We start from the raw sequence: 15,715 nt of genomic DNA on the forward strand, positions 1-15,715 counted from the left end.
AATGTTGTAATATTTCATTCACCAAAGTCCACTTTTTATCTGCGACATTTAATTCTAGGCCAAATTCCTGGCCTAACAATACTAAATTAGACTTTTTAAGTTTCTTTATTTCTACCACTGAAGGCTCCCTTGCCAGTTTCTGCATTTCAGAAGACATCACTAATAATTTTAGCTCCCAGCCAAAGAAAAAATTAAAAAATAAAAATTGGAAAAAAAAACAAAAATTTGCACGGCCCCTAACACAAGGCCACACTAACCTTAATCGTGAAGGGATCCAGCTGGGTGTCCAGTCAGTGCAAGAATGTCCTTTGCTAGATGAGCTGGACCCTAGGCTAGCACACAACCGTTCTGCGGAAATAAAAAATTTTAATTTTGGCAGTCAAGAATCTAATTTTTTACACTTATAATGTTCCTCCCGGACTGGCCAACCATTTGTTACAACTGATATGAGTGGGGCTTCTATGGGGTTCTGGTAATATTAAGGGGTAAAGGTAGTTAGAAGACAAGAGTATCAAATATGGGAGAGCTAAAAGGCCCGGCCCCCAAAATAAACTATCCACAGTAGTAATAACTTGCTACAAGACCATAAATGTTAGTCTAAGGGTTGATCACTGCGCTCCCACCTTGGAAGAAGAGATACTCTGTAATTCATGTACTTATTTATTAACCCCTTAACAACCCCCCATACACTCACACCAATAACAATAATAATAATAACTTTACCACACTATCTTACGTTAAAAGCCTTGGTCCACATAGGCAGGATACAAGGTTTACACTAATAACACGCTAGGGTAAAGTACTACTGGATAAGCACTGAAGCTGGATGCAGCTTAGGGTAGTGAAACCACGTGGGACCCTAATACAAAACACAACACTTAGGGGTACCCAAACACTGGCAAAATACTATCCCCAGGTCTCACCAATCGTTACTACCAGAGTAGGCACACTCACTAATGCCCTGTACTTAGCTTAAGGATACAGGAACTTCAGGTAAGGGAAATAAGTAAGAGGAGAAGGAAGGAGAGTAGGGGAGCAGCCACAGAGTAGGTCTTATCCACACACACCAGCCAGAGAGAAGAGCGAGCTAGCCACCAGCTGCCTCCCTCATCTCTTGGTGCCGGGAGGAGCCTAATTGATCGTGCAGCTAAGCACATTAAAGATCTTCCCCTATGCAACGTATTGTTACTTTATGAATGATTAGAAAGTATTAGTAAGCAAAGTTGGTGCCTATGTTATTATTTAATAATCAACCCCCAGCTCAGTCTTTAAATGCTCTTTGAGAAACAATAATAGTCTTACGTCTGGCAGGGAAGATACAAACAATTGACATTCTAGATGCCCAACTGTACTACCAGAAAGTTTAATAGCTCAATTTTGACCTCTGGTTTCCACTGGAGAACCTAGGGTCGTAACATCTTCCTAAGTGGACCTTATTGAATCGCACCTAAGCATCTTCTTAGGGCGCACTTAGGAACCTTCGTAGCAAACCCACTTACGAAGAAATACACAGAGCTTCCTGAATCTAGGCACAGGTTTTCAGATATACCACAATCCCTAAAGAAGGCCAGTAGTTGTTGGTCACACTTTATTTCATATCTTTTTCCTGCACTTTCCTTCTTTACAATGACCGTTCCATTCCTAGTGTAGCACTGCTTGATAAGACCAGGGTTTAGTTTGCGAATTTTACGCAGCCTGAAGAGGAGGGATCCACGCTGCTTTGTAAGGCACTCATTGATATAGAGGTTGGTTTTTTGCTTAGCAGCTGATTGTATGAGGTCAAACTTAACAGAGGGATTTGCAAGTTTGATGAGCATTCTCCTACTGCTACGGGAACTGTTTTTATCTATCCTGACAGCTGATTTGATTTCAACATTGACTTTGATCTTTGAATTAATTAGGGTGTGGGCTATGTTACAACAATTCTCACCTTGTTGTTCATCAGGTAGATCAGTAGAGCTAATTATCAGGGAGTCATGAAGATGTTGTTGCTCTTGGTCATCTTCGGAAGCCGCCTGGTGAATCTGAAGGAGATTGATTTGTTTTTCCAGCTTTTGAAGAAATTCACTTTGAGCTGAGTGGGTCTCATCGGCCTGAATCTTATGTATTTGAACCATTGCGTTATCTGCAACAGGTTTTAAGTTGAGAATTTCTTGGTTGTTGTTCGTCGACGATTCAAGGAGGAAGTCTATGCATGGTTTGTTGATGTTGGGTGACTGTGGCTTGGAGGGCCAAAATAGCTTCAGATTGCAGGAGCACAAGGTTGTGCAGTTTTTGCAGCCATGGGTTACTTCTCAAAGGTTTGAAGTCAGAACAAGGAGCCATAGATTGAATGAATTCTAAAGCTTGAGATTTGAGTTGAGTTGAAGGCGGGGAGTGGCAGAGAGGAGGGGGAGCGGATGCTGTGTTTACCAACATCGGCAAGGATTGCAGCGTTGCCGGAGTTTCATTTTTTTTTTTTTTTTAACAACAAGAGTTGTTACATTCTTGTACAGCCACTAGTACGCGTAGCGTTTCGGGCAGGTCCCTGGAATACGATCCCCGCCGCGAAGAATCGTTTTTTCATCCAGGTACACATTTTACTGTTGCGTTAAACAGAGGCTACAGTTAAGGAATTGTGTCCAGTAAATCCTCCCTGGCCAGGATACGAACCCATGACATAGCGCTCGCGGAACGCCAGGCGAGTGTCTTACCACTACACCACGGAGACTGTATAAATTGTATGTAAATAAATGACTGTATTCAGATCTCTAGGAGTTATGGATAAAGAGCGAGAGGCACGCCTACCTTGCTTGTTGCTATGTTTGGGCATGTTTTCGGCGATAGATTCTTGGTAATGTTTCCAGAGGTAGATACTTGGAGAATTGTAGTTTGGTTATGCGTATAGCAAATGTTTGGCAGGAGGGTCGTCGATAGGCAGGCGAAGATTGGTTAATTTTGGTTGATTACTGTTGAAGTTCGCTGTGAGTTATGGCATATTAAGTCTCTGTTACGACCCTGGGTTCCTCAGTGGAAACCAGAGGTCAAAATTGTGCTATTAAACTTTCTTATAGCATAGTTGGGCGCATCACGAGCTGCAATTATTTGTATCTTCCCTGCCAGACGTAAGACTATTCTTGTTTCTCAAAGAGCATTTAAAGACTGAGCTTGGGGTTGATTATTATATAATAACATAGGCACTAACTATGTTTACTAATACTTTCTAATCATTTGTAAATTAAACCTGAGTAAACTGCGTATAGGGCTGCGGTACGATTAGTTGAGCAGTCTGCCGGCAGCGAGCCAGCTGGGGGAAAGGAGACTGAAAGTCTTGCTTTTTCTGAGCTGGCGTTGGGTGGATAGGATCCTCCTACCATTCCTCCTCGTTTCCTTATTTCTGTGTCTTGTTCAAGCTAAGTATATACTGTGTACATTATTCATTTTCTGGCATACCCGTGTTCTATGTGTAGAGTAGTATACTTTGTGTGTAGTAGGTGTTTTTAGAGTTTATTTTACTAGTTATTCAAAAGGGGGTCCCAGTGGAACCACGTGGTCTCCCTACCCTAAGCTGACTCTAGCTTCAAGTGTTTCCCTAGTAGAACTTTACCATAGCTTGTGTTCAGTGTAAAACCTTGTTTTCTGATCAGGGGGAGAAAGATACTGGCAGTATGGGGCTTTAAATTTATTGAAGATTAAATTCTGCAGAACATGTAAATATATAAAGTTTCAAATATATAAAGTAAGTAAATATATAAAGTTTATATTAAAATATATAAAGTAAATATATAAAGTAAGAATTAACAGTAACAATTCCAAGTCCGAGGACTAGATTTAACTTAAAAGGTACACCCGTAGTAAGTATGAGACCTTAGCCTATAGTGACATGGAAACTAATTCTGCAGAAACCTAAAGGTTAACTGGTACTAGAATTAAGGCCGAGTGCAAATGTGTAGTAATTATATAACACTAGGATATAACAGGCAGGACACAAAGAATAACTAATAAGTGAGAGACCACATAACACGTAATGTACCCGGCCAAGAGGCCGTAAAAGACCTAATGGATAAGGAGAAGGGGGTGTGACTACAAGTAGGGCTTACTAGCACCTAGACTGGGCAAAGTATTAGCTGCGGACAGCGGGACACTTGGGGACCGGCGCTGCACCCCCACTGCAGGCCAGCGGCCGGACCCCCCCCCCCCCCCCGAAGGGCGAGTGCCAGCTGGCCGCGTGAGGCACTCAAAGTGGCAGAGCAACAACGTCCCGTCTGACGTAGGATGTGAGAGCACTACTCTTCCACCTGCCGACTGCCATTATTTCTGATGTGGCGAGCCCGTCCCGAGACAGCTGGGTGGCCCTGCCGATACGGAAGGAATGCGGCGCGTAGTCATCTGGAGGCAGCCTAGCGCCGAGAGGGCAGTGCGTAGGATCCTGGAGAAAACTCGCCTGGTGACAGGAGCACCTGCGGCGTGTTTGAATATGGGCCCCGGGGCCAGGCCCCTGTAATTACAGTATTTGGACAGAGCACGGACCGGGCGGTACTTGCTGGAAGGGTTAGCTCTCAGGGAGAGGGTGGGCGTGCGACCTGCGCTGTGCTTGTAGGTGTTGAAGCGATATCTATTCCTGCCGTTGTAAGTGATACCTGCTCAAGGTTGAGCGTGTGTCGTCCATGCTCCACGTAGACCGCCTCACCCGGGCGTAGGCAGGCGTGGAAAACCAGGGAGAAGAGCGCCCTGTAGCAAGACTTCTCATAGGCGGAGTTACATACGCCTTCCAGTGCCCGCAGCAGGCGATGCAGGGGGGCTCCTCGTCACAGGGAGACGCCGTGCAGGGGCCCGCTGTGCGGAGTTACGTGCCCCTTGAGGAGTTGGGTGACCAGGAACTGCCGAGTTGGGTCCCTCCTACCGTGTAGCTTGCGGACGAAGGCGATGGCCGCTAGATAGGCGTGCAGAGAGCGGTAAGCCAGGCCCCGCGAGGGCAGAGATTGCAGGAAGTTCACCAGAGTCGAAGGTGCAGCATCGAAGGGGCATTCTCCTCACCGTCCTGCCGAGTCGTAGGCGGCGTACTCCACCCATTTAGCCCTGTAAGTACGCCTCGCCGCTGGCTGCGGGGAGTTGAATAGGGTCCTCACAGTTGCAGGGCAGGAGGTGCGCGGGAACTGTTGTCGGCGTCTCGGCGAGGCCTGCTTCTCGCAGGAACAAGGGCGGCAGCGACACTGCACTGTTGTCCGATGTCACTGCACCTCCTCCGTCGCGGTGACCTGGGCCCGAGGAGGGCCCACGTGCTTGCGCAATGAGGGCCTGCAGCGTCGTCCAATCGTCTGCTGAAAGGGTGGGAGTTGTGTCACTGTGCCACCCGGGGGTCTGGGGCTCCCCCTTCCCCCTCCCAGGGGAGGGGGGAGCTGCGCAGACAGCGGCGCGGCAGTGTGTGACGTCACACTAGTTTGCTTGTTTTCGGTTGGGGAGTTCTATCCACTAGTTCGGTTTTTGGTAGCAATTTTAACCAGAATAGGGGTTTGTTTTGGGGCGCTTACCTTTCTGGGTGCCTGTTCCGGTCGATGGCAGACATAGAATGCTTCCAACTACACGGGGGCTTCTATAGGCCATTGCTCCCCTTGCCACTCTGAGGGGGCCCGGTTCTGGCCGTGGTCCCCGGTAGGCCTAAGAACTCCATACACATGACTGATGCCAAAGTCTGACATTAGCATATCAGCCTGGGATAGCTCCGAGGAGCCTCCGGGACTCACCCAGAAAATGGCGTTTCATTACATTCAACGCTGGTTTTTTACATTAAAAATTTTTATTTTTTTTTTTTTTACATTTTTTACAAAAAAAAAAAAAAAAAAATTAAGAAAACGGAGGAGAAGCATAACATAAATATAACCATATAAGTAACGTGAATAAACTGCAAGAACTAAGCATAAACTACTCTGACTACCGATGAAACTAGGCAAAAGTGCAGGGCCAGGAAACGGGAAGCTAAAAGGGGGACGCGAATACTGCAAATAGCCCAGCCTGGCTGACTTTACTTAATAATTTACTTAGGAACTCTGCAAATAGCACATCCTGGCTGACTCTACTTAATAATTTACTTAGTAACTCTGCAAATAGCACATCCTGGCTGACTTTACTTAATAATTTACTTAGTAACTCTGCAAATAGCACATCCTGGCTGACTTTACTTAATTTACTTAGGAACTCTGCAAATAGCACATCCTGGCTGACTTTACTTAATAATTTACTTAGTAACTCTGCAAATAGCACATCCTGGCTGACTTTACTTAATAATTTAATTAGTAACTCTGCAAATAGCACATCCTGGCTGACTTTACTTAATAATTTAATTAGTAACTCTGCAAATAGCACATCCTGGCTGACTTTACTTAATAATTTACTTAGGAACTCTGCAAATAGCACATCCTGGGTGACTTTACTTAATAATTTAATTAGTAACTCTGCAAATAGCACATCCTGGCTGACTTTACTTAATAATTTACTTAGGAACTCTGCAAATAGCACATCCTGGCTGACTTTACTTAATAATTTACTTAGTAACTCTGCAAATAGCACATCCTGGCTGACTTTACTTAATAATTTACTTAGGAACTCTGCAAATAGCACATCCTGGCTGACTCTACTTAATAATTTACTTAGTAACTCTGCAAATAGCACATCCTGGCTGACTTTACTTAATAATTTACTTAGTAACTCTGCAAATAGCACATCCTGGCTGACTTTACTTAATAATTTAATTAGTAACTCTGCAAATAGCACATCCTGGCTGACTTTACTTAATGACGTAGGCAAGGAAAAATGAGCAAACATACTGAACACAGCAACGCAAAATTAAACATGCGACATGAGCAAAGCATCAACTGTCGGAGTAAATTAAGGTAGGCTGTTTGGGAAAAGGAATCCGTGGTAATCTGAAAGCAGGAAGCATGTTAATGCTGAAATGTCGAACGTTATTAAGAGTAAGGGCAAGGCATGTCGCGAGATGTCTGCAAGTACAAAATAAGAAACCTTCCATATAAAGTGTGTGAAAATCTTAATTTACATTGTCTTAGGAAGGCAAAGAACGGGATATCATTAAATCATAATTAAATATCATTAAAGCTGCTAGACTCTGCTATAGTGTCGTCCCAAGATATACCTGTGGAACATGAAGGTGAAAACTGTGTCGAAATAGCTCTGGATCTCTTAAAAGACAAATTGCAGCTCATTCTAAACAAATCTGACGTTATTGCTGCCTACAGAGTAGGCAAAAAGAATCCATCAGGTCAAAACCAACGGAAAATTCGCCTGAAGCTGTCTTCCCAGTTCACGAAATCCAATCTAGTCCGGACAGCTGTAACCCAACGGAAGGGATTATACATCAACGAGTGCTTGACTAGGAACAGACAGCACCTCCTCTTCCGCCTGCGTCAAATTCGTCAAAAAAACCCAGATGCGATTCATCAGTGCTTCGTTAGAGATGGACTGATAAAGGTGAGAAAAACCGCAGAGGGCAAAATGTTCACAATTACTAAAGAAGAGAACCTCAACGCTTTCCTCTCCCAATGTGGTCTGTCTCAGCTCATTATCACTCCCAGTGAATTAACTTAATTAACCCCCTGTCAACTAGTGGGGCTAGGTTTCCTAAGTCTCATTGTTTCATTTTCTGACTTAATTTTTAACTTACTCTTAACTAGTCATTTACTGAAATTATTTAATTGAGTGCATAAATAGTTCTTCAGGTCTTATTAATTATACAGTCATAACTGAACTATTTATAGTTAATAATCATTAGCTTAAATTTGCCTATGCTTATTATTCAACTTTTCTTTGATTCCATTTATTACCTAGGTTGCCTAGCCTCGCCATGCTCCCTTACTCCATTGTACCCCTGGCTTTGCCTGCATCTCAAATTGCAAATTGTTACTTACAGTGTACCTGAGAGTACTTGTAAGCAATCTACCTCATTTTTCATTTTTGCTCAATTTGTTTTTGTATTGCTTAGTCTTGTTTATATTTTTGTTTTGTATTTCTATATCTTGTGTTTTGTATAGTCCATGCTTATATGTTTTTTCGTTAATCTCATTTATTACCTAGGTTGCCTAGCCTAGCCATACTCCCTTACTCCATTGTACCCCTGTAAGCCCCTTTTGTGTTTGCTTTGTACAGTATTGTGTACATTTTTTCCCTATTTTATAGCTTATTTCTACCTTGTTATTTGCCTTTCTTCCCTTGTTTTTCCTGCAATCAGCTTTTTTTATGCAGACAAGTATAGACCCTGCACTTAACCTCTTATCCACTATCTATGACAATTATCACTTTAATGATCTAAATTGCAGATATTTTGCAGCACATGATGTAAACAATGTATTAACTCATAATCACAATATCTCTGTAATCAATTTGAACGTTAGATCTCTAGGTAAACACTTCGATGATGTTAGTGCCTTGATTGAAGCTATTGACAACAAATTCTCTTTTATTATACTTACTGAAACATGGTTGAAAGAGGATACTACTCAGCTCTTTAACATGCCTAACTACTCAGCAATTCACAACTGTCGTCAACTTCAGAGAGGTGGTGGCACTGCTCATTACTACCACCAAGAACTAACATGCTTAAAAGAAATTAGAACCAGAGACTGCTATGGGGAGTATATCTTCGCCAGCTTCAGAGTCAAGGGTGCCGAGTCTGTCCTGACTGTGGGTGCAGTTTATAGAATTCCTAACACTGATGTGTCCGAATTCAACTCAAACCTTAGAAATCTAATACTTGATAACAGACTGAACAAAAACCCCCTAATTATCGCTGGGGACTTTAATATTGACCTCTGCGAGCCTGAACACCCTACTGCTGTTAGCTTCCTCAACTGTATGAATTCCTGCTTCCTCATACCCTTAATCACTAGACCTACTAGAATCACTGATAGCACTGCCACGACGCTAGATCACATCTGGACAAACATAACCTCTCCGCTTACTTCAGGTATAATCACCGATAGCACTACAGACCATTTCCCCACATTTCTCTTAACTAACATTAGCAAACCACCTCTTGAGTCAACAGTGATACGTTTTAGACTACGCAATGAAACTGCTATAGACAATTTTATAACTGCTGCTGATAATGTCAACTGGGAGTCCGAGTTAGGTAACATAGTGGACATCAACCTAGCAGTGCAATCTTTTCTTCAAAAAACTCTTAGCCTTTATAATACCCACTGTCCTATGCTTACAAAACAAGTCACAACCAAAAGGCTTAACAATCCCTGGCTTACAAAGGGAATACTTAAATCTATTAATAAAAAACATGACCTTGAGAAGAAGTATAGGTTAGGAATTGTCTCCAAAGAATTCTCAAAGAATTACTCATTATTGCTGTCTAAGATAATTAGACGAGCCAAAACTAAATACTACGAAGATAAATTTACCCAAATAAAGAGCAACAATAAACAAACTTGGAGAACAATTTCTCAAATATTGGGATCAAAGAAGTCTATAAATAACAAACCGACTCTCCTGTCTAATAACGATGGTCAGCTTTCAGCCTCTGATTCTGCTATTGAGTTCAATAGGTTCTTCTCTTCCATTGGTTCATCCCTTGCAAATGATATTCCATCTTCCAGTACAGACATTAAGGACTATCTTACAGGTAACTATCCACAGTCTCTGTACCTAAAGCCTATTAATTCCACTGACGTCAATGAGATAATCCTTTCCCTTAAAACCAAGTCTGGTGCCCTTGAGGAGATACCAACTTTAATTTACAAAAAAGCCTCCAGATCTTTAGCCCCTGCTATTGCTTTGCTCTTCAACAAGTCACTTGAACTCCAAACCTTCCCAGATATTCTAAAAAAAGCGAGAGTAACGCCTGTCCACAAATGTGGTAATCTCACAGATGTTAACAACTACAGACCTATATCTATCCTGCCAAACTTGTCAAAAAATTTTGAAAAACTAATCTATAAGCAGCTTTACTCATATCTAGCCAAACTCAATATACTTAGCCCTTGCCAATATGGCTTCAGACCCAAAAAAAGCACTAACGATGCACTTATTAGTATGCTTAACTCGATTCATACAGCTCTTGATAAAAATGAGTTCCCTGTTGGGTTGTTTGTGGACCTGCGTAAAGCTTTTGATACTGTCAACCACCAAAACCTTCTTCTTAAACTACATCATTATGGAGTCAGAGGACACTCCCTACAATACCTCAAATCCTACCTTACTGACAGGCTCCAATATGTTTCTGTGAATAATACAATTTCTCCCACCCTACTCATCAACATTGGTGTTCCCCAGGGCAGCATACTTGGCCCTCTCCTCTTTCTCATCTACATTAATGACCTTCCAAATGCCTTCCAAATGCCTCCCAACACCTCAAACCAATTCTATTTGCTGACGACACAACCTTCATTTACTCCAGTCCTGATCCCCTTGCTCTAAATGCCACAGTAAATACTGAGCTAAATAAAGTCCATCTGTGGCTAACTGCCAACAAACACACCCTTAACATTGACAAAACCTTCTATATTCTGTTTGGCAATAAATCCTCTAATCAAATAAATCTCAAAATAAACAATACCCAAATTTGTAACAAATTAGATGGCAAATTCCTTGGCATTCTCATTGACCACAAGCTGAATTTCCAGGGACACATTCTAAACATATCAAAAAAAGTTTCAAAAACTGTGGGCATTCTTTCTAAGATCAGATATTATGTACCATGCCCTGCCCTGGTGACTCTCTATTACTCCCTTATCTATCCATATCTCAACTATGGTATTTGTGCTTGGGGCTCTACTACCCAAAATCACTTACGTCCTCTAATTACTCAACACAAAGCTGCTATTAGGACAATATCCAATTCTAGCCCCAGACATCACTCGGTACCCCTACTCAAATCTCTGAATATGTTAGACATTAAGTCACTGCACATTCTCTCATGTGTATTATACATATATAAAACGCTAAACTATAATGCCAATCCTGATCTCAAAAGCTTCATAGAAGGTTGTAACAGAACCCATGAGCACCACACCAGAAATAAATACAGTTTTGATATTCCTAGAGTACGACTTAATCAAACTAGAAATGCTCTACAAATCAAGGGGCCCAGAATGTGGAATGACCTTCCCAACCATGTTAAAGACTGTACCTCTCTCAACCAGTTTAAGTTAAAAGCGAAGCTATACCTAATAAATTCCCTGTAACCTACCTTACCCTTCTATTGTCAACCAATGTTTGTTTTTTCTTTAAAGAGCGCTGTTTGTCGACATAATTATATTTGTGCTGCTTTTTCATCTATGTTTTCATTTCTTGTTTTCATTCTACTCATTATGCTCAATTAGTATTAAGCTTGTCATTTAAGTTTATCATGCCCGAAACACTTTGCGTAATAGTGGCTTTAGGCATTGTATGTACTAGCTCTACCTATAAGTCAACCAATCCTTGTAAAAATTTATTGTATGTATGTACCTTACCTAAATAAAATTGTATTGTATTGTATTGTATTGTATTGTATTGTTAAATATACGACGTTCCCGACGACGCTTCGACGCCGCCATCTGCTGGAGGGTACCGTGCCCCAGGCAACGTGGGGGCCACCCCCCTGTCCAGGGCACCTGAATAGGGGCAAGGCATGGCACGTGATATCTGCAAGTACAAAATAAGGGTATACAATCGGCGTGCATATATAACCATTTTTACATTAAGAGAACGGAGATGAAGCATAACATAAATATAACCAAATAAGTAACGTGAATAAACTGCAAGAGCCAAGCGTAAATACTGTAACCACTGAGGAAACTAGGCAAAAATGCAGGGCCAGGGAACGTAAAGCAAAATAAGGGCCCGCGAATACTGCAAATAGCACCTCCTGGCTGACTTTACTTAATAAATTACTTATAACTCTGCAAATAGGACATCCTGGCTGACTTTACTTAATAACGTAAGACAAGGAAAAGTGAACAAACACACTGTAGCACAGCGAACGCAAAAATTGAACATGCGACATGCGCGAGGTAACGAATGAAGGAGTAAATTAAGTTAGGCTGTTGGCAAACGGAATCCGTGGTGACCTGAAAGCAGAGGCATGTCAGTGCTGAAATGTAGAACATAATTATGAATAAGGGCAAGGCATGTCACGAGATGTCTGCAAGTACAAAATAAGAAACCTTCCATATAAAGTGTGTGAAAATCTTAATTTACAAGTCTTAGAAAGGCAAAGAATGGGATATCATTAAATATACGACGTTCCCGACGACGCTTCGACGCCGCCATCTGCTGGAGGGTACCGTGCCCCAGGCAACATGGGGGCCACCCCTCTGTCCAGGGCACTGCCCCTGGAACTGTACGCCGAGGACTTAACGAACACCGAGGGAGATGAGTCATCCTGGATTGCCGGCGGCAACGCCAAACCCAGGGCCTGTGGTGCGTACTGTTGGGGTTTCACCTCTCTTCTCTCTAGTCTGGGGTGAGCAAATGCTATGCCCAAGGTAACTCACCGTAGCCCTGCGGGTCTTCACTCGATCCTCACGGCGCCACTGCACGCCAGGAGAGTCTCCCAGTCAATCTTAACGGCCTCTAATTAAGAAAGAGTGAGAACACGACTCGTGCACTTGACTGTCGTGTGCCCTCCCCAACAATCGGGCTCTACGGTTAACCACAAGGTCGCCAACTGGTGTTTTAGGTGGCCAGTAACACCATCAGTGGACTGGTGTATTTAGTGGTAGCCTTGGCAAGGTCACACTCAAAAGATCAGGAATCAGGCAGGTACTTATTGTACAATACAATACAATACAATACAATTTTATTTAGGTAAGGTACATACATACAATAAATATTTACAAGGATTGTTTAACTTATAGGTAGAGCTAGTACATACAATGCCTAAAGCCTCTATTACGCAAAGCGTTTCGGGCATGATAAACTTAAATGACAAGCTTAATACTAATTGAACATAACGAGTAGAATGAAAACATAGATGAAAAAGCAGCACAAATACAATTATGTCGACAAACAGCGCTCTTTAAAGAAAAAAACAGACATTGGTTGACAAAAGAAGGGTAAGGTAGGTTACAGGGAATTTATTAGGTATAGCTTCGCTTTTAACTTAAACTGGTTGAGAGAGGTACAGTCTTTAACATGGTTGGGAAGGTCATTCCACATTCTGGGCCCCTTGATTTGTAGAGCATTTCTAGTTTGATTAAGTCGTACTCTAGGAATATCAAAACTGTATTTATTTCTGGTGTGATGCTCATGGGTTCTGATACAACCTTCTATGAAGCTTTTGAGATCAGGATTGGCATTATAGTTTAGCGTTTTATATATGTATAATACACATGAGAGAATGTGCAGTGACTTAATGTCTAACATATTCAGAGATTTAAGTAGGGGTACCGAGTGATGTCTGGGGCCAGAATTGGATATTGTCCTAATAGCAGCTTTGTGTTGAGTAATTAGAGGACGTAAGTGATTTTGGGTAGTAGAGCCCCAAGCACAAATACCATAGTTGAGATATGGATAGATAAGGGAGTAATAGAGAGTCACCAGGGCAGGGCGAGGTACATAATATCTGATCTTAGAAAGAATGCCCACAGTTTTTGAAACTTTTTTTGATATGTTTAGAATGTGTCCCTGGAAATTAAGCTTGTTAAGATTGTTATCACTCTATGCTTACCAGTATAATATAGCCACAAGATCAATGGAGGGGATGATATAAACACAAAGATAGTTTTGTATTTTACTTAAAATGTATGAAAGATATCACAAAGGCCAAACAATAATCAATAAATCAACTGATCCTGACGCGGCCGATAATTCCCACGGATAGTATGTGATCATAAGGTGGCAACATCTCCCTTCCTCATGAAGTGTCAAGAACAGCTGATCGCATGGCTTACGCGCGGAAGCTCTTTGCTTGTTTTCTAGATTCACGCGCGCTGTTTCTTTAGATTCTCCAATATTACTATGAACTCGCACACACGATATTGGCTACAACAGCACGTATCACTTGGTTACACTGTACTCAGGCTCAAACAGTCTTTTCTACAATCAATGCTACCATGACTCACTGTAATGGTCTTACACTGTTATTCACCCAACAATATATTATGAAATATTAACACTGGAGTTTTCAGTACTTTCTCTCGTGGGCGATAACGCAATAATTCACTGTACTCACAAATGACTCATCACTGCATAAACATGGCATATATAATGTAGATACATCAAATATCAATACATGGAAAATAAATGATTTCTGGGCACACAGCCTAACTTTCAAATACTGGCATAATATTATATATAATTTACCACTATATGTTCATATCAAAAATCTATAGAAAGAAATACACAACACTGTAAATCTATCACTTGTTCCTGGTGCCTGTACACACCAATAATCGACATGAATATTTCAAGTACTCTTGATAGTACTGTCTAGCACACTGGTGCTTTACCATGACATGGGTGAGACTTGCTCACGACATATAAAATCCTCAGGCTAGATAATATAGCCAAATAGTATAGCTAACTAAAGGGGAATGGGGGGGGGGGAACTAGAAACACCTACTTCACCCTATCCTCCGATGAGAGTCGAGATGTAGCTCCTGGTCCTCGTGTCGGGAACGCCCCCACACTACACGTCGTCGTGTCCTACCAGAGCCTCTCGTCGTCCTACCGTTTAGCGTGTCGTCTCCGTGCCTCCTCACTGCAGGTCCGTCCTCCTTCTTGACTTCTTGAAGGTTGGAGTCGGTCTCCTGGCCGTCGTCTTCTCCCAGCAACGGCTGTCGCCTACGTCTCAGCTACAGTTGTCCGGTTTCCCCAAATAGTCCTCTCTTCCTCAGCTGCCCAGTGGCTCTGTCAGCCACTACGCTGTCACGAACTGGTGAATTGCCACAGACATCACCTACGTCACTGCACGGCTTCACTGCTTCTTGCACAGCACCTGACTGGAGCACATGTTGCTCAAATAACCGTCAATTCCCTCTTCTGGTTCAACACATGAACTAGGGAAGACTTCTCAGAGTACTGGCGGACTTCAGGTGACGCGTAAATCCACGGGAGCGGGAACAACTGTCCAACTGACAGGACCAACCGTCGCACGTCCGACCTCTATGACGTGTCGTGTCTGACTGATGGCGCCAGCCCGGCTCGCGGGCCGGACCCCCTTCCTTCGTGACGTCACTTTCGCTACGGGAAGTTTTCATTGGCTCCCGGTGCCACATTGCTGTCGGTGACCAATCCGGTGCCACTGACGTCACACGGTTTTGGCGGGAGATCAGGGAGGCCAGCGCCATCTTGGCTCCCTAAAGGGCCTAAACCACAGGCCAAAATATTACTATTTCACAAATTTATCGGCTCTCCGAGAACACTTCACTCTCTCCCATATATCAAATTGTAGCCTGCAACGTAGAGAACGCTTGGGAAAAGTAGACATTCAGATTCAGATTCAGATTCAGATGTTTATTCAGGTAAGGTATATACATACAAGTGATGTTACATTAATGGATTGATATATAGATAGAGCTAGTACATACAATGCCTAAAGCCACTATTACGCAATGCGTTTCGGGCAAGAAAAACATAAATATCTAGAACTTAATACTAATTGAGCATAAAGAATAAAAAGTGTTGAGAACAAATACAAATAAAGATAAAAAAAGGGGGAACATGACTGAAAAAGCAGCACAAATACAATAGGTTGACAAACAGTGTTGATTAAAAAAAAAAAAAAAAAAAA

The sequence above is a fragment of the Procambarus clarkii genome, chromosome 46 (genome assembly GCF_040958095.1).
Source record: "Procambarus clarkii isolate CNS0578487 chromosome 46, FALCON_Pclarkii_2.0, whole genome shotgun sequence".
NCBI classification, from domain to species: Eukaryota; Metazoa; Arthropoda; class Malacostraca; order Decapoda; family Cambaridae; genus Procambarus; species Procambarus clarkii.